We start from the raw sequence: 19,868 nt of genomic DNA, 5'->3' as shown, positions 1-19,868 counted from the left end.
AAGGATTACTGAACGATGGATCGCTCGCACTGCGCCAAATGATTCAGCCTTACATTACTGGCTTCCAAGGTCACCGGACCTGATTGTATGTGATTGCTGCTTGTGGGGTTTTATGAAAGATTCTGTTTATGTGCCTCCGTTACCAACAACAATGAATGAACTGCGACATCGCATGACAGCAGCTGTGGAAGCTGTAACTCAAGACATGCTCGCTGCAGTGTGGGAACAATTTGAATATAGCATTGACATATGCCGTGCTTCTTAAGGAGGGGCATATTGAACACCTATGAAAAGCTATGGAAAACTTCTGGATTTCCCGTTCATCAAGAAACAAAATTTATTGTATATGTTTATTAGTTTCACAAATATAGACTTGCCAAATCGGATGATTCGTTCTGATACACACTGTATAATGCATCTTCAGTTCAAAAATGGTAGAGCATATAAAAGTTCCGGAAGGAGTTTCTGAACTAGTCAATGGCGGTAACCAAGAAAGCTAAGAATACAACGCGCCGGCAGGTCAGAATCAACCGATGAACTAAAACGGACACCTGAGTGCATGCCCAAACTATACGGTAGGTTTCGAAAATATTCGGCCATATTGCTTCCATTGTTGTTTCATTACCATCACACCGCTGCTTTCTGAACTGTATTTCAACTTCTCCCCACCTTTTGCCTTTTGATGGCTGCGATTTCTCTTTTTGCGCCCGGTAGTTCTTCGTTGTGTTGTGCTGAAGCGCGCCGGAATTTTTTTTTTTCATTGTCAGTTGAAAGCCGGTATTTTTTATTAACAGACAGTAATTTTGGTTACAGCTGCACCATTGAACGAACTTTGTTCATGAAATAAGATAAGAAAGTACTTATTTGAGTTTTCTCAGTTTTTTAGATTCCGAATCGAAGATCGTTGTCGTCCCTAAACCCCGATTTTTCTGCAAACTGGACCTAGGTACACTCATTGCAAATGACAGCTCTAGCCTTCCTTCGATATTTCTGTTTTACCTATTTGGCAGGTGTCACAAGTAAATATTTTTAAAAAGTTTTACACACAAACGGTTCAAATGGCTCAGAAGAGCACTATGCGACTTAACTTCTGAGGTCATCAGTCGCCTAGAACTTAGAACTACTTAAACCTAACTAACCTAAGGACATCACACACATCCATGCCCGAGGCAGGATTCGAACCTGCGGCCGTAGCGGTCACGCGGTTCCAGACTGAAGCGCCTAGAACCGCACGGCCACACCGGCCGGCTTTTACAAACACTCTTGACTAACGTGCTTTGTTGTTTCGGTCGGTCACTTCTATCTCAATACTCTTTCGAGCAAACGAAATCGCTGTTGACTCACGCTAGGTAATGGTATGTGGTCTTATTGAAGAAACTATCCTGACTTCCAGCAGAAAAGGTTTGCGGAAAATCTGAACAGAACAACTGGACGGATTTTGAAGTACCTCTTGTTTTCTGCTACCATTCTTATTTGCTGCTCATTTGTTTGCAGATAAATAGAATGCCCCTAGAAAATATTTTGTTTCTTTTAATTAATATGCACAAAGTTTCGCAATTTTGGTTCTCTCCTACAATTACGTGGCAGTAAGATTGAATTTTGCAGTAAGTAATCTAATGGAGTTATAATGCCCAAGCGTGCGTGTGTTCTCGACAGAAACTAGGAGCCAGACTCCTTGTACAGTCATCTGGAGGTCGTGTCTGACTTCGTCAGAATGATTATCTGGCCACAGATCAGATTGCCAGTAGAGTGCGGATTGTAAGAAAGTGTGAAAACGTGTAGGGCACTGAGAAGATAACGCTTGCGATGTGAACCATATCCGGAGATATATAAATTCCGTGCTACCGGTCAAATTTGTAAAAGAATTTATCACACTCTGCTGAAAAGGTAGCGTGGAAATGCGGTAGTAATTTACCATGCCTCTAGTAACTATTACTTTAGTAAATCACAAACTAATTTAATAACAGCGTGATACCTGTAGTACTACAGCACAAGTCACACCGGAAGGCAGTTTTGTTCTTGCATCTACCTCCAGCAGCAGTCAGTGAGATTTAATCCTGTAGGCAACGTCCGATAGCAAATACTGTCCTCCAGGCTGAGCCGTTTTCGTACCTCAGTGAGGAAGTACGAAGCATCACTTGGCAATAAGTGGTTACGTAGACGATGTCTGGCGCTCCTCTCAAACTCGGCGCTATTGCATACCTACCACTCCACGCTTCCCATAGCTTCTTTGACCCGCCTTCCGACTTGAACACGCGAATAGAGCGGTATGTGGTCATTCTTACATGTGAGAATACAGACCATTTCGTGTCTACATTGGGTATTGTTGCGTAAGTTAGCTACTTGCAGATGTAGTTATTACTAACAGAATACAATATCTTACGTATTTATTCCTGTGACACGGAAACGGTTCGTCTCTGGACGTGGATTTTGATCCCTGCTATTGTTCGATAACTTCTACACGTCCTAGAGGTGTATGAGGGGAATTAAAATCACAATTTCATTTTCCATCTTGGCTGTAGTTTGATCAGTTATTTATTTTACACAATCAGTTGTTTTCTACAATGTGCCATTTTCAAGTGATCACTCATCTCCTCGTAATTTTAAACAGTCGCCATGTGTGGCTGTATTCAGTGTACGTCTTTAATTTTAATAAATAACTGCAGTCGTAGCAAACTCGAACGAGAAGAACGTTCCACATTTGTTCGAGTTTACTAAGACTGATGTTATATCGTATATTTAAATGAAAGTCATTGTATACATCGACACAGGGAGGGACTATAAAATTAAGAAAATATGAGTACGCACTTAAAAATGCCACATCCGAAATCAGCTGATAGTATGAAATGAACGACTGCGATCAAATTCAGCGAGGTGGAGAAAGGACTGTCTTGTAATAAACTGGTGGCTGTGGTGCCCAACATGAAGAAACTTACAAGTCACAAATGTACATCTAAAATATAAGGCATTTCAAATTAAATATAGCGTTTAAAATGGCTGTAACTAATCAAACCATAACGATACAGCGATACGAATTATAGGGATTGTAAAAAGAAGTTCAAAATCTCCATTGCTGTGAAAGCACAGTGAACTGGAAGCCGCACGGCGACGCGCAAGTGAAATTCTCCGTGTGATAAGTGAAAGTGTCGAGTCTCAGACAGGGACAGTCTGCATGTTATGATTTAACTATAGTCATTCTGTTATCACAGTTCTGAGAGGATTTTCTCAACGATACAGCTAAGCACCTCCAAATGCTGCCTACTTACGCAGGTGGCTTCGGCAATTTGAAGACACAGTATCTTTGTGCAAAGAAAGAAGTACCCGTCGGCCACGTGTATCAGCACAAAACGTTGAAAGAATTCACCTTTCATTTGAACTTAGTGCCCGGAAATCGACGTACAAAGCCAATAGGGTGATGCAAATACTACAAAGAACGGTTTGGTGTGTTTTCGGAACTGAAATGAAAATAAAACCGTGCTTGATTCAAATTTTGCCGTAATTTAAACAGGAAGACGATGAGTTCCGCTCGTGGTCATCTTAATCTCTAGGCCGGACACCTATGGATTATTGTAGTCTGTGAATCTACACATGCTCCAGAATGTATGGCGTGAAATGGGTTATCGCTTATAGTTGTCTGCGTGACCAAGGGGAGTCGTATAGAAAATCTATAAAGTATATAAAAAAACTGAAATTCCTTTTAAGTTCTGTGTAATTATTGTCGAAGTTTCGCTATTAAATAAATACTAATAGCCGTTTGCATACGCTATATTCGTTTTTAATTGTATGTGTTGGTAACGCTATGTACTTACTTTTTCCATCTGTACCATAAGATTTCTGACAAGTAGGGATGCTTGAAGTTTCCCACGTCTCCTGTCCGAAAGACCGTCCTTAACTGCGCTACCTGTAGTTCCGTCAGGAACATACAGCTCGAAATTGTCATGATGTCAGTCAGTGATACATTCAAGGGAGAATGTTCTGCTAAGAACAACCTAGAGTTCACTAACTTATAATTACTACAGAAAAAAGAAAATTCCGTTCAGATCAAGAGACATCAGCTGTTGGATGGCTTATTAATACTCCGTTTTCAAATACTGGCAATATTAAACGGCTTCTAGACTCTTCCATTCTATACTGTTTTGTGCTAGGAGCACATTACGAAGGACACGATTGTTACACCTGTTGTACACCTGAAAATAATTAATAGTTAAAATTAATTCACACACTGTGCAGTGACTTAATAGGAATACATTAGAAGCTGTTGTGTAAATGTTTGAATCATGAATTCCACTTTTCTGTACATAGTCGTTGTAAACCATTTATATGGTATTGACTTTCATTTTATTATTTATCATTTTTTAATATTTACATTTTTATTCTTATTTTATTTATTGTAATATAAACCACACACCATGTACACAAGTCCAAACGAAGCTAGTACGCTTCTACGACCTGTACTCCTTGGTTCTCAATGCATGTGCAAAGTCTTTTCAGGCCACAGCTCGTTCACACGTTTCCGTAGATATAGAGCGGACAACTTTCGTTATGCGTCATTTAAGGTCATTAATGTCAGTAGGTGTTGCAGCATACGCACGCTGTTTCACCATTCCCCACAGCCGGAAATGACATGGAAATAGGGTGATCACGCTGGCCACGCCAAAGCTCCGCCTCTTCCACTTCAGCGTCTACCAAATCTTTTATCCAGATAATGTTGAATCTTTAAGAGATAATGTGGTCTTTGGTGCACCATCTTGCTGTAAGTAACCTGATGTTATGATACGAAGGGGAAGATAATTATCAACAGAGTTCTGCAACATGTTTAGGTAAGAATCCCCCGTTATAGTGTGATTAAATTGCGGAGAGGAACGAGTGTGCACTCTTAGTTCGTCGAAATTGTCTATTCTCCGAAACGACGCAGTTGTCCTTGTTCACGTTGCCGCTGACGTGAAACGTAATTACGTCCGACGTAAAGAAGACAACATTAGTATCTGTGTGCATTATTTCTAATAACACTTCGACAGCTCGTACGCGAGCAATTTCATCAGCGTCAGACAGGACCCGTATCATTTGAGACTCGCCTTCATTCCCAAATTGGGGTCTAACATTCTTAAGACACTTGTTCGCGCGATTCCTGTTTCCAATGCTAATCTCGCACTTAACTTTCTGGGCTTATAATGATTGTGCCTTGAACATTTATGATTCGTTCCGTTCGAATACTTCTTGGACGTCCACAGTTTCCTTTACAGTCATCGGCCATGCACAAATTTCTCATGCAATCGACGGATAGTTAACGGCTTAGAGGATCCTTATGAAACCACTGCTGAATTTTTTTCTTACTATTGAGTGTGACCCAAACACTTCCATCCAAGCTGCTAGCTTCCTTTTCTCTTAAATAGTAAGTCCGATATCTAGGCAGCACCCAAAGGAAATTTAAAATTATGCAGTAGCGTAAGAGAGGCAACATCTTTTTGGACAACTCTGTATAATCAGTGTAAGGCGTCTAGATTGTTGTATTTCATATGGACGACTCTTTCTGTTTTCTGTTCTTAACGTTGAATGGTCGAGACTTGCCCGTTAGCACGGAAACAAATTTATCTTGTCTTCCACACTTCTGCTTGGTTTGACGTTCACAGGAGAGCAGCCATTTGGAACGACTAAGATCACCGACAGCTCTTTGTTTTCCAACCGCACCTACAGGCTGAAATTTCATCGCCTTTGAGCGCAGCGAGAACAGTTAGGGAGGTGGCGGACAACACGCTGTCTTTCTGATGTGCCTTGGCATATAAAACTTTCTCGGATGGATTTAAGATACATACGAGAGATACTTTGCCATAAATTGTTGTGACTATCTGCAAGTGACCCGCAGGTCGTCGGAGTTTTTAAGTTTCTAAAATGGCTCTAAGCACTATGGGACTTAACATCTGAGGTCATCAGTCCCCTGGAACTTAGAACGACTTACACCTAACTAACCTGCGGACATCACACACATCCATGCCCGAGGCAGGATTCGAAACTGCGACCGTAGCGGTCCCGCGGTTCCAGACTGAAGCGCCTAGAACCGCTCGGCCACTACGGCCGGCTTAAGTTTCTACATTGGCAATATTTTCCTCGATAATTAATGTTGCTAAGAGCTGCATCTAACCAGTCTCTGGAATCAAGACTGCAAGAACAACATTCGATCATCATGTGTTATTCTCTCGCGCAATGAATTTGCAGTCGTTTGTCTAATTTGACTGCATGAAAAAACATTATCTGATTCCGAGTTTCGCAGTGTAGTTTGGCCTCAGAGGCGATATGTCAGGCTAAGAGACCAAGAAGTCGGCGTAATATCTGCGCTAAAACTTCGAATCTTTCATTTCTGCTCCCTTCACAGTCTCAGAATAGGTTCCATATAGTGTTCACAACAGGAGAGTCTTGGGTATTGGGCCAGAGATACGTTGATGCCTACCAAAAACAAAAAAGTGAGACGATTGCTCGTGTAGGTTACCTACTATTAAAGTGGTAAACGCAAGCATTAGTGTTGTACAACAAAAGTCCAAGTAGTTTGCAGTCGTCTCTCACACACTTATGAACCTTCCACAACCAGTACGATACGTTCGAGTATTCTGACCACTTCCTTGCATTTCATAAAACATGCCGAATACGGAATACTGGAAAAAAAGAAACCAGTGTTGCACATTTCACTCAAACTTGGCAGTCTCCTAGTAAAAATGTCTGTTAAGTAAATTTTATTAGTAGCAAGACAAACTGGTTTCGCCATTGTTCTAACTGCCTTTGTGAGCGACACAGTTAAGATTTGTACATTTCATTACCAGATTCTTGTTTCCTAGGATTGTTATCTTTTGCGATATATTTTACTGTTGGAGGTAAGGAAGATGAAATCTAACATAGTAAAACAATAACAAACTAAGTGAAACTTAGATGACGGAGTAAAATACTGGAAAAGGTGTTGGAAGCAGCTTTGGAAGTGATTTGTGATGTATTTGTTTAGATCTAGACTTCTTGTAGAAATTAGGTTGTAAGTAGGAGAGTAAATCTTAAAAAAAAATATTTACCAGGATGTCCCTCTATCGATGATTCATCGATGAAATAAGTTACGTGTTACCTTTAAAGCGTAAAAGGTTCGGCGGTTGGCTCACCAGCAGCGCAACGAATCAGACCTACGTAAAAGTTATCAGTGTATATAAACGTGGTCATGCAGCGAGTGATAAATAGCTCGCTCAAATCCCTTCACGCAAATGTGCGTGAAAGAGGGGGATTTACGTGATTGAAGTGAACTTAATACTACATATTAGGTACATGACAAGACGCAAATGATTAGGATTAAAGGGATGAATATTATCTTTCCCGGCGATTTGTATGTGAGTCTACGAATCATCAACAGTAACTGCTAGAGGTCAAAAATGAAAGTGTCGACAAACTGTATTCCAGTCAAGTTCATTGGGCGACATGCAGTATCAGGCAAACGTGTAGACCAGAGGGCGTGTGGCACTTGACGCCCTTCCTCATTTCTCGACACATATGGCCAACCATTGTCTTGTTGAAGTATGGCATGGGGAGTTACCTGAAGAAGAGTCACCATCCAGACCTCTGAAACATGGCAGATGGCAATACGTAATTCAAGTTACATCCAGACCAGCGACGTCTTCATGCCGCCACTAAGGTAATCTGCCACATTATACCACCATATGACATCATTAGACAGCTTCTCTTTCGCTCACTGTCAATTGTGTGTTTTATTTCTGCATTTTTTAACTGTCCTTTCAAACTTATATGTGTGGTTTTCGCTTACTGACCGAACATTGTCTCCCAGTCCATTAATAACTATCAGCTATCCATGTTCTTTTGTCATGTATTTCATTTCTTTCCTTTTTACCTTCTTCAGTCCCTTGATCTTCATTATTAATGTATTTGTGCGTCTTTTACCAAATTGTACGTATTTAATCGAGTCTGCAGTAGACATATTCTTAAGTGCTTCATCCATCACCTCCACTGATTTATTCCAGTGTGACTGTGGAAACAGCGTCGAATCAGGCCTGTAACAGCAGACAGCAGATGAATTCGTTGCTTTAGGCATGGTCAGGGCAGGGAGTAGCGTAGTCAATGATTGTTTCCAAAACTTAAAGAACACCTTCGATGATTTCAATTTGACAGTAAAAAAAGCGATGCAAGCAGGGGTGAGGTTGTGGCTCCGTCAACAATGTTAAGAGCCTTAAAACTTTTCACATAAATAATAATTGGAGACAAATTTTCGGCACCCCTGCATACTTGTGGAAGGCATATTGAAAGATGTATTTCATTTTTTTCACTTGAGCCCCACATCTTCGTCCTCAGCACTGAATATTTGTTGTTGACTACTCAGGTACTCACCAAGTTGTATCTTGTCACTCTCGGTGAACGAAAACATTTATTCTGTCTTTTTTAACATTCGTTGTAATACTCGTAGTGATGTTTGTTATCACAGCGTTGTAATCATTGGTATCTTCCGCTGCGTTAACTGATTCTACAAGTTCAGGACTGTTTGGTGTCGGGAGGTCTAAGACGTTACTTTCGCGAGCTGGTTCTCTAATTAACTGCTCGAAGTAACTGCTAGTCTCAGAGCTTGTTAAGTCTCCAATTGACCTAATCTTGATGTTGCGACAACAGTTTGCCACTCCTGAACAGTGTGCATCACGGCAGTCCTGTGGTAAAAACTGGCGATATCTAGGGCGAAAACTCACATATTTGACCGCCACTTTCAGAGTGTCAAACGCTGACCGCTGGGCGGCTGTGTCGACGTGTAGCGAGTGACGTGTGGCGAGCGGCTGACGTTCCCACAGCGGCGCGGCGCGTCGTGTTTTCCTGGAATAACCGCCTCTGTATCCGTCCGCCGCTGACAGGCGCCCGTCGCGCATACCTAGCTGCGGAAATAGACCTCAGGGCCGGCCCGCGGCCAAAAAAAAATGCAGCCCGGACATGGTGCCGCGATCGCACTGAACAGGTGAATGCCATCTTATCGATCATTCCTCTTCCTGATATTCACTTTTATGCTGTCATGAACGAGCATTGTAATTGCGCTCTACTTGTCATACCCTTCCCATTCGCTATCAGTATTTTTCCTGGAAAGAGGTATTGGCCATCTTCACGATAAAGGATGACAGCCAAAAACAGTTGCAGGATAAAAATTTATTAAAATTCTTGACCAAGGTTTCGGTACATATAAATATACCTTCATCAGAAGTAAAAAAAATCTAAAATTACATCATGCAATGGAGATTAATAAAACAATTGTGCCAAAGGCGTCGTCAATAATTAAGACATTTTCTCCATTTGTAAAATATGACTATGGGCACAGGGCCAAAGCGAACAGTTTAGCACCATTACTTCGCCTGTGAACTATCGAGACAAGAGTGTCTGTTCGCTTTGATCCTGTGCCCATAGTCATGTTTTACAAATGGAGAAGATGTCTTAATTATTGACGACGCCTTTGGCACAATTGTTTTATTAATCTCCATTGCATGACGTAATTTTAGATTTTTTTACTTCTGATGAAGGTATATTTATATGTACCGAAACCTTGGTCAAGAATTTTAATAAATTTTTATCCTGCTACTGTTTTTGGCTGTCATCCTTTATCGTAAAGAATTTCAACAGTTGCTGTTGCAGCCATGTTTAAAATCTTGATATTGGCCCTCTCTTTGTGTTGTTAACTCTCCATTTATAATAACGCAACGCTGTGGACAGATAATTGTTTTCGTGTTTTGGAAAATGTCTCAGTGGATTTGCATATCGTTTTTGGTAACTGGAATGAAAATTGTTTCAAGTCTGATTAATATTATATAAAACTGAATTAAATCTACTGAAATAAAACGAATGGCATTAGTGGGGATGAAATGAGTTATTTGATAGACGTATATCCTTACGAAATTCTCTTCTTCATATCCGTTCCTCTGGTTTTGACGTCCCCATAAGGAGACACTGATTGTTCGTTTGGAAAAATTAGAGGAGTGTCAATGGACGTTTGAGTGGATCGTGGATGCGTGCTCTCGGACGGCTTAATTAAGGTTCATATTCGCCGTAAGCAGGGACTTCGGGATCAAATCCGAAATTGTCACAAAGCTTCATTTGTCATGACATATTCACCATTAAAATGTGGGAGAAATTGACACCTAAATCTTTCCGTGCGAGTTGTGATTCCTCTTACTTGACTACAATGATCATTTCTCTCTACGTATGTGGAAGTGAAAAAAAAATAATCCAACACTACACAGTAGCTTTCGGGGTGTTTATGTACTCGTGGATGCAGATGTACGGTTTGTGATTGAAATTTCTTGAGAAGATCTCGTCGCAATGAAAAGAACATCTTTGTTGTAATGATTGCCACCTAAATTCGCTAATCACAACAGAGGCACTCAGTCCTCGGAACTTCTAAATATTCTTCTAGTAAAACACACGTTTGTTATATGATGGTTACGATGTAAGTTCATTGTGATTGTAATCCCTAGTAAGCCGGCCGGAGTGGCCAAGCGGTTCTAGGCGCTTCAGTCTGGAACCGCTCGACCGCTACGGTCGCAGGTCCGAATCATGCCTCAGGCATGGATGTGTGTGATGTCCTTAGGTTAGCTAGGTTTAAGTAGTTCTAAGTTCTAGGGGACTGATGACCTCCGATGTGAAGTCCCATAGTGCTCAGAGCCATTTTGTAATCCCTAGTAATTAGCTAAATCGACAAGCATTAAATCTTTGTGGTTTATCATGTAAGCGAAATCGAACGAGTTTTTGACACTCACGTGGAGGACCTAACACATTTTTATTACTTAGGGTCAATTGACGCTTTTCGCACGATGCTGACATTTTGTCTAAACCAATTTGTAATTGGTTTTGATCTTCTGACGACTTTACTAGACGGTAAACGACGGCATCATTTGAAAACACGATAAAGAGGGCTGCTCTGATTGCTTCCTACATCGTATGTATATATAAAGAACACTAGAGGACCTATAACGCTCTCTTGGGAAACATGAAGTACCACTTACGTGTTACTGGGTGACTTCCGGTCAGTCGCTACGAACTGTGACCTTTCTGACAGGAAATCACGAATCCAGTCGCGCAGTTGAGACGACACAGGAATGCAGTTTCCAGCTTTTCAACTTACTGTTAATAGAATACGAAATCGTACAGCGTGCCTAGTACGTGGACACGGCCATTACGGGCGCCTCGCGCAGGACAAGCCTGCGCGGTTGTACTACGCGGCCGCACGCGGGAATCGGCGCGCTGCATATTTACCTCCGGGCTTGTGCCCCAGCTAGTTTACGTTGCGTAAACGCGCTCCCACGCGGCCACTAGCGCGAAACGTGAGCTGCGAATAATACATGTTTTCCTGGCTGCCGCCGGCGAGCGCAGGCTCACACTGTAATCTTGCTTGGAGTTGGATGCACGCGCGCGTCGCTTTAATGTCTCCCGCACAGCTCGAGCGCATACGCCACTGTCAACATTGGCGGCAGCTGGTGAATTATCGCAGACACATTAGTACTACTTTATTGCAACACCAGCTAAGAACAGTCACTGTTCAGTCTCTTATCTGTCTTTTTGGCGTCTATCGATCCCTCCATTTGTATCTGTCCTGAGACGCCGTGACCGGCCTCATTTGAACTCTTCTGTTGGGAGAGTTAATTTGGAGTTGGAACGGCTGCTTGGATCGGGTGCGGGGGCTCATATTGGTGTGGTTCCTGTTGATTATCTCAGTAGGTGGGACTATACCAGGCACGGCCTACATCTCAACAGGAAAGGGAAGGGGAAACTGGCTGGGGTAATAGCAGGAAATTTAAGGGGGGGAGGCACTGCCATGAATGGTAAAATACCAGTGGTTACAGGTGTTGGAGCAGCACCTTTTTTAGGATAGGTAAGACAGAAAGATGTCAAGTTCTACGAGAGGTCAGGATTGAAACAAATCTTCAGTTTAGGAAAGAAATTAAACAGCACAATTCTAGCGCATTGGATCACCAATCACAGCTATCAATTATAAAGTTTCACCAATCATCGGAAATTTTATCTCCACCAAGTTGTATCTCAGTCCTAGGTAATTCCATTGATGAATTAAAGTCACCCAACCCAGTTGACATAATCTGCCTCTCTGAACACCATGTGACCACTGGTATAGGAACTAGGCCTAAGCACAATGAGAAACTCAGACAGGAGAGTACTGCAAATGTTAGAATAAGGAAAGGTTCTCATAAAAGTATAATTAAAAATAATGTAAGTATATTTCATCAAAATATTGGGAGTTTAAAGAATAAAGTAGATGAGCTTCTGGTTTGTTTAGAAGATTTAGAAGCTGAGAATGAAATAGATATACTATGCCTGTCTGAGCATCACATTGTTACTGATATGGATAAGGTAAATGTAAGTGGTTATAAGCTCTCTGCACATGTAATGAGAGAAAATATGGAGAAAGGAGGAGTTGCCATATATGTCAAAAGTTATCATTGTGCAAAAAGTATAGAAACAAAAAAGTTTTGTGTAGAGAAACATATAGAAGCATGTGCCTGTGAGCTTAAATTAAATAAAGGCACATTTATAATTGTAACTGTATATAGGTCCCCATCAGGAAATTTTCATCTATTTCTGAAAAATTTGGACTCCTTGTTGTGCTATCTGTCAGACAGGGGGAAGCAAATTATTATTTGTGGGGACTTCAATGTAGATTCTCTGAAAGAGGGTAATAGGAAAAATGACCTTGAAGTATTACTTGGTTCTGTCAATTTGACACCCGTTATTGATTTTCCTACTCGGGTGGTAAAGGATAGCAGCTCACTGATAGATAACTTCTTTATAGACCAAGATAAGTTTAACCAGATAAATGCTCAGCCTGTTGAGAATGGTCTTTCTGATCATGGTGCACAGCTGGTTACAATATATGACATAGCTCCATTCAGCAATACTAAACAGTCCTCCAAAGTAGTACGTTCAGTCAACGATTTAACAATTGCAAATTTCAGGGAAAGCCTACAGTAGTTAGACTGGGATGAGGTGTACCGTGAACCTGATGCCAATTTAAAATATAATTTATTTCATGACATTTTTGTAAATGCATTTGAAAACTGCTTCCCCAAGAAAATAGTTAAATATACTCGTAAGAAACCTTGTAACAAACCATGGCTTACTAAGGGTATAAAAATATCTTGTAACCGGAAAAGGGAAATGTATCTGACAGCAAGAAAGAGTAGTGACCCAGAAACTATCAAAAATTATAAAAACTACTGTGTTATATTAAGAAAAGTTATTAAAAAATCCAGGAGTATGTGTATCATGTCTGAAATCAGCAACTCTGATAATAAAATTAAAACAATTTGGAATATTATTAAAAGAGAAACAGGTCAACCAAGAGCAGAGGAAGACAGTATTACCATCAAATTGAATGAAAACTTTACGAACAAAAAGTCAGAAGTTGAAAATATTTTTAATAATCATTTTCTAAATGTTGTGGATATAGTAGGATCCAGGTGTTCATTAGAAGATGCTAGGCTGTTAATGGAAGAGGCCATACCTAAGCAATTTGATACAATTGAAATCTCACCCACTTCTCCCTCTGAAATTAGGAAAATAATAAACTTGCTTAAAAGCAAAAACTCACATGGAATTGATGGCATTTCCAGCAAAATACTAAAAGCTTGTTCTCAACAGATAAGTAAGATTCTCAGCCACCTGTGTAATAGCTCTCTGGAACAGGGCATTTTCCCTGATAGACTGAAATATGCTATTGTTATACCTTTGCATAAAAAGGGGGATAGATCTGATGTCAACAATTACCGTCCAATCTCCCTTCTAACAGCTTTATCCAAAATTTTTGAGAAAGTAATGTATTCAAGAGTAGCTTCACATATCTGTAAAAATGAAATACTAACAAAATGTCAGTTTGGTTTCCAGAAAGGTTTTTCAACAGAAAATGCCATATATGCTTTCACCAGTCAAATTTTGAATGATCTGAATAACCGAACACCTCCCATTGGGATTTTTTGTGATCTCTCAAAGGCTTTTGATTGTGTAAATCATGAAATTCTGCTAGACAAGCTCAAGTATTGTGGCATGAGTGGGACAGTGCACAAATGGTTTAATTCGTACCTAACTGGAAGAGTGCAGAAAGTTGAAATAAGTAGTTCTCGTAACATGCAAAGATCAGCACATTCCTCAAACTGGGGAACTATCAGGAATGGGGTTCCACAAGGGTCAGTCTTGGGTCCTTTGTTGTTCTTATTATATATTAATGACTTGCCATTCTATATTCATGAAGAGGCAAAGTTAGTTCTCTTTGCTGATGATACAAGTATAGTAATCACACCTGAGAAACAAGAATTAACTGATGAAATTGTCAATACTGTCTTTCAGAAAATTACTAAGTGGTTCCTTGTAAACGGACTCTCACTGAATTTTGATAAGACACAGTACATACAGTTCCGTACAGTGAATGGTATGACGCCATTAATAAATATAGACCTTAATCAGAAGCATATAGCTAAGGTAGAATATTCCAAATTTTTAGGTATGTCCATTGATGAGAGATTAAATTGGAAGAAACACATTGATGATCTGCTGAAACGTTTGAGTTCAGCTACTTATGCAATAAGGGTCATTGCAAATTTTGGTGATAAACATCTTAGTAAATTAGCTTACTACGCATATTTTCACTCATTGCTTTCATATGGCATCATATTTTGGGGTAATTCATCACTGAGGAATAAAGTATTTATTGCACAGAAGCGTGTAATCAGAATAATAGCTGGAGTCCACCCAAGATCATCCTGCAGACATTTATTTAAGGATCTAGGGATATTCACAGTAGCTTCTCAGTATATATACTCTCTTATGAAATTTGTTATTAACAACCAAACCCAATTCAAAAGTAATAGCAGTGTGCATAACTACAATACTAGGAGAAAGGACGATCTTCACTATTCAAGATTAAATCTAACTTTGGCACAGAAAGGGGTGAATTATACTGGCACTAAAGTCTTTGGTCACTTACCAAATAGTATCAAAAGTCTGACAGATAACCAACAAGTATTTAAGAAGAAATTAAAAGAATTTCTGAATGACAACTCCTTCTACTCCATAGAGGAATTTTTAGATATAAATTAAGAAAAAAAATATTAAAAAAATAAAAAAATAAAAATAAAAAAACACAAAAAAAGTAGTTATATTAACTTAAGTATGTTGTTAAATTAACCTAATTATGTCATGTATTGGAAAATTCGACTCGTTCCACATCATTACGAAATATCGTATTCATGATCCATGGAACTAGTATTAATCTAATCTAATCTAATATAATCTAATCCACCCTCCGTTTTATTATAAATATACAGGGTGTTACAGAAAGGTACGGCCAAACTTTCAGGAAACATTCCTCACACACAAAAAAGAAAATATGTTACGTGGACATGTGTCCGGAAACGCTTGTTTTCTATGTTAGAGCTCATTTTATTACTTCTCTTCAAATCACACTCGTCAAGGAATGGAAACACACAGCAGCAGAACGTACCAGCGTGACTTCAAACACTTTGTTACAGGAAATGTTGAAAATGTCCTCCGTTAGCGAGGATACATGCATCCACCCTCCGTCTCATGGAATCCCTGATGCGCTGATGCAGCCCCGGAGATTGGCGTATTGTATCACAGCCGTCCACAATACGAGCACGAAGAGTCTCTACATCTGGTACCGGGGTTGCGTAGACAAGAGCTTTCAAATGCCCCCATAAATGAAAGTCAAGAGGGTTGAGGTCAGGAGAGCGTGGAGGCCATGGAATTGGTCCGCCTCTCCCAGTCCATCGGTCACCGAATCTGTTGTTGAGAAGCGTACGAACACTTCGACTGAAATGTGCAGGAGCTCCATTGTGCATGAACCACATGTTGTGTCGTACTTGTAAAGGCACATGTTCTAGCAGCACATGAAATCATGATAACGTGCTCCATTGAGCGTAGGTGGAAGAACATGGGGCCCAATCAAGACATCACCAACAATGCCTGCCCAAACGTTCACAGAAAACCTGTGTTGATGACGTGATTGCACAATTGCTTGCGGATTCTCGTCAGCCCACACATGTTGATAGTGAAAATTTACAATTTGATCACGTTGGAATGAAGCCTCATCCGTAAAGAGAACATTTGCACTGAAATGAGGATTGACACATTGTTGGATGAACCGTTCGCAGAAGTGTACCCGTGGAGGCCAATCAGCTGCTGATAGTGCCTGCACGCGCTGTATGTGGTACGGAAACAACTGGTTCTTCCGTAGCACTCTCCATACAGTGACTTGGTCAACGTTACCTTGTACAGCATAAACTTCTCTGACGCTGACATTAGGGTTATCGTCAACTGCACGAAGAATTGCCTCGTCCATTGCAGGTGTCCTCGTCGTTCTAGGTCTTCCCCTGTCGCGAGTCATAGGCTGGAGAGTTCCGTGCTCCCTAAGACGCCGATCAATTGCTTCGAACGTCTTCCTGTCGGGACACCTTCGTTCTGGAAATCTGTCTCGATACAAAGGTACCGCGCCACGGCTATTGCCCCGTGCTAATCCACACATCAAATGGGCATCTGCCAACTCCGCATTTATAAACATTGCACTGACTGCAAAACCACGTTCGTGATTAACACTAACCTGGTGATGCTACGTACTGATGTGCTTGATGCTAGTACTGTAGAGCAATGAGTCGCATGTCAACACAAGCACCGAAGTCAACATTACCTTCCTTCAATTGGGCCAACTGGCTGTGAATCGAGGAATTACAGTACATACTGACGAAACTAAAATGAGCTCTAACATGGAAATTAAGCGTTTCCGGACACATGTCCACATAACATCTTTTCTTTATTTGTGTGTGAGGAATGTTTCCTGAAAGTTTGGCCGTACCTTTTTGTAACACCCTGTATATGGTGTTCCGGCAGATATTTGCACCTTACTTTCCCCAGTGTTTAGCAGAAGTCAGACCAAAGAAATACTGCTCATCACGTCTTTCATTCGACGCCCACTGTCGACCGAAAGCGTCGGTTTGTTTCCCATTACGAACAACATGATTTTTAAAGCGGAATTTTACGCACCCATTTGATACAGCGTCTCCAAATTAGTCTAGTGCGATATTCGTGTTATCGATACTAATTAACAGGGAAAGTGAAACACAAAGACTAACAAGTACTCCAGCAGTGACTTAACAGCGCTGCTGCTGCATGGCGGCAGCTTTCATTGCGGGCCACGGCGGTGCTGACAGTGCTTGAGTACTGGTTATTCTGTGTTGTACTGTCCCTGTTAATTCATGTCGACAAGACGAATATCACACCGAGACTAATTTGGGACCGCTCTACCGAATGGCCACGTAACCTTCCGCTTTAAAATCGTTTCGTTCGTAACGAGAACGAACGGCGGCTTTCCGTCAGCACTGGGCGTCGCGTGAAAGACGTGATGAACAGTGTTTGTTTGGACAGCTACTGACTGCAAAAAAAAGAAACTGAAAATATGTGCCGAAAAACTGGAGAAGATGCGCCTGACGACTCTTAGGAAAGACACCGTATGTATAATGTGTGTATGTGTGTGTTTTTCAGGAACCATTTTGCCGGCTGCTGTGGCCGAGCGGTTCTAGGCGCTTCAGTTTGGAACCGCACGACCGCTACGGTCGCAGGTTCGAATCCTGCCTCGGGCATGGCTGTGTGTGATGTCCTTAGGTTAGTTAGGTTTAAGTAGTTCCAAGTTCTAGGGTACTGATTACCTCAGAGCCGTTCGAACTATTTTTTGAAAACGTTCCAAATAACATATGTCCAATTTGTTTAAATGGCTCTGAGCACTATGGTACTTAACTTCTGAAGTCATCAGTCTCGTAGAACTTAGAACTACTTAAACCTAACTAACCTAAGGACATCACACACATCCATTCCCGGGGCAGGATTCGAACCTGCGACGGTAGCAGTCGTCCAATGCGTAACTGGTTACAGAAAAACAGCCCAAATAAATATCCACAGAATGCGTTACAGAAAAACAAATGAATTAAGTTCAAAAATGATTTTCATAAATTTCGCCTCCATCTTCAACTCAAGTCTTGAGGCAGCACTTATAGCTCTTTGGAATTGGTCTTGGCATTCATATATGGGTGGTGCGCTAATCATAATGCGAACGATCAATTGGTATCTTGTGTTTACTTTTTCTTTGTAGACTTCGCCTTCTTTCTTTTTTTAAAGTTGTATTGAAATAGTGACTGGGAGACTCCGAAGGGCAAATTCAACCGCATTACTGCAAAGGTTTTCCTATCATTCGCACTCAAGGCATCTTGCCTTTACGAAGTATGAGAGCTGTAGGTGACTGTAATGAGTGTGCGTGCAATGTACTGGTATGATGATGTTTAATTTGTGGGGCACTGAACTGCGCAGTCTTCAGCGCCCGTACAAAGTCCCAATTTTTATACTCCAATTTTTTACACAACCAAGTCTAGCCACTGTCACGAATGATGATGATGAAATGATGAGGACAATACAAACACCCAGTCCCCGGGCAGACAAAATTTCCAACCCAACCGGGAATCGAACCGGGGACCCCGTGATCGAGAGGCAGCAACGCTAGCCACTAGACCACGAGCTGCGAACGTGTTGTTGATGTTTGGAGAAGGGATGGGGTGAAACATAGGATACTCCTTTCGGAGAACATCAACGTCTGCATCGAGGGACAGGTTACCGTCAACAGTGTTGCATGCCCTCACTTCATGAGACGCTGTGAATAGGTTTGAAATTTAATCCAGAACATTGGCGCAAAGACTGGTGCTCAGGGACTGTACGTGTCCCTCTCCCTCCTTCCGCCTCCTCTCCCCCCACATGTTCTCTCTGACGTTAAGGCAAAGGGAAAATTGTCAGCAGCATGCGAGATGGTCACTCACCCAAGTACCGGCCACGCCCGACGGTGCTTAACTTCGGCGATGTGACAGAAACCAGTATATCCACCTCGGCACGGCCTTCGCCTTTTTAGCATCCTCACAACCAAAAATCTAAAAGGTTAAGATCATAGGCACGATCAGAGGAGATATAGTTGCTGGCTAATGCTCCAGTCTCACACAGATGATTAAAACGGGGAGTAAAAGCTCTTGGATCCGGTACTTTCCGGGTAGGAAATCGTCTACCGATGCAAGAAAATTAGCCAGCAAATTACAATAGCAATCCCAGTTGAAAATTTCAATTATTTAAATTCAACCACATCTTCGCAACGAACTTCGAAACAAAAATGACAATCAATAAATAAATCTACAGCAACTGCGGTGCCACCAGGCAAAATGAAAACTTATGTGTGTAATCAACTGTGTTTCTTTAACCAATACAAACTGGACACAATTTATATGGAATGTTTTATTCAACTCAATCTATACTACCACCTCCTAATATATATTGACTACTACTCCTGCAATAGTATGTTGTTGGCTGGTATTGTTGAAGACATCAGTCACGAAATGATCATCAATTCCATTTAGACAGTCTTCAGCGTATCGTCCTTAGCAAATCTTGATTCACTATGTTTGATAATAGCATGCTTTACCCTATACTTAGCGGGACTGCATTCGATGTTAATTTTTACCTTTTACATGACCGGTTTCGGTATTCTAAGAGATTATCATCAGATCTACATTCACTGATGATAGTAGGAATAGCTGGCGTGAAGCATGTCCGTCCTTTCTGTAGAGACCACTTGGAATAGAGTTTTCCATGTCAGCACTGACGGACCTACTCCATGTGAGCGATTCCTACTGCCACCTAGGAATGTAGATGTCACGATAATATCTTAGAAGATCGAAACCGGTCATTAAAAAGTAAAAATTAACAACTTAAATGCTTTTATTAAACAAGTTACAATGTTGCTGTTTTCCTAGGAC

General features: G+C 41.0%; 1 protein-coding gene across 5 annotated transcripts in view; it reads left to right on the top strand.

Moving 5' to 3' along the window:
- LOC124613056 (multiple PDZ domain protein-like) overlaps positions 1-19,868 on the top strand; it is a 1,056,684-nt gene that overhangs the window by 213,801 nt on the left and 823,015 nt on the right. The gene's annotated exons all lie outside the window — the stretch shown is intronic.

The sequence above is a fragment of the Schistocerca americana genome, chromosome 4, assembly GCF_021461395.2.
Source record: "Schistocerca americana isolate TAMUIC-IGC-003095 chromosome 4, iqSchAmer2.1, whole genome shotgun sequence".
Classification (NCBI taxonomy): Eukaryota; Metazoa; Arthropoda; class Insecta; order Orthoptera; family Acrididae; genus Schistocerca; species Schistocerca americana.
Note: the sequence above shows the minus strand (reverse complement) of the source record. Positions and strands in the feature narration are given on the sequence as shown.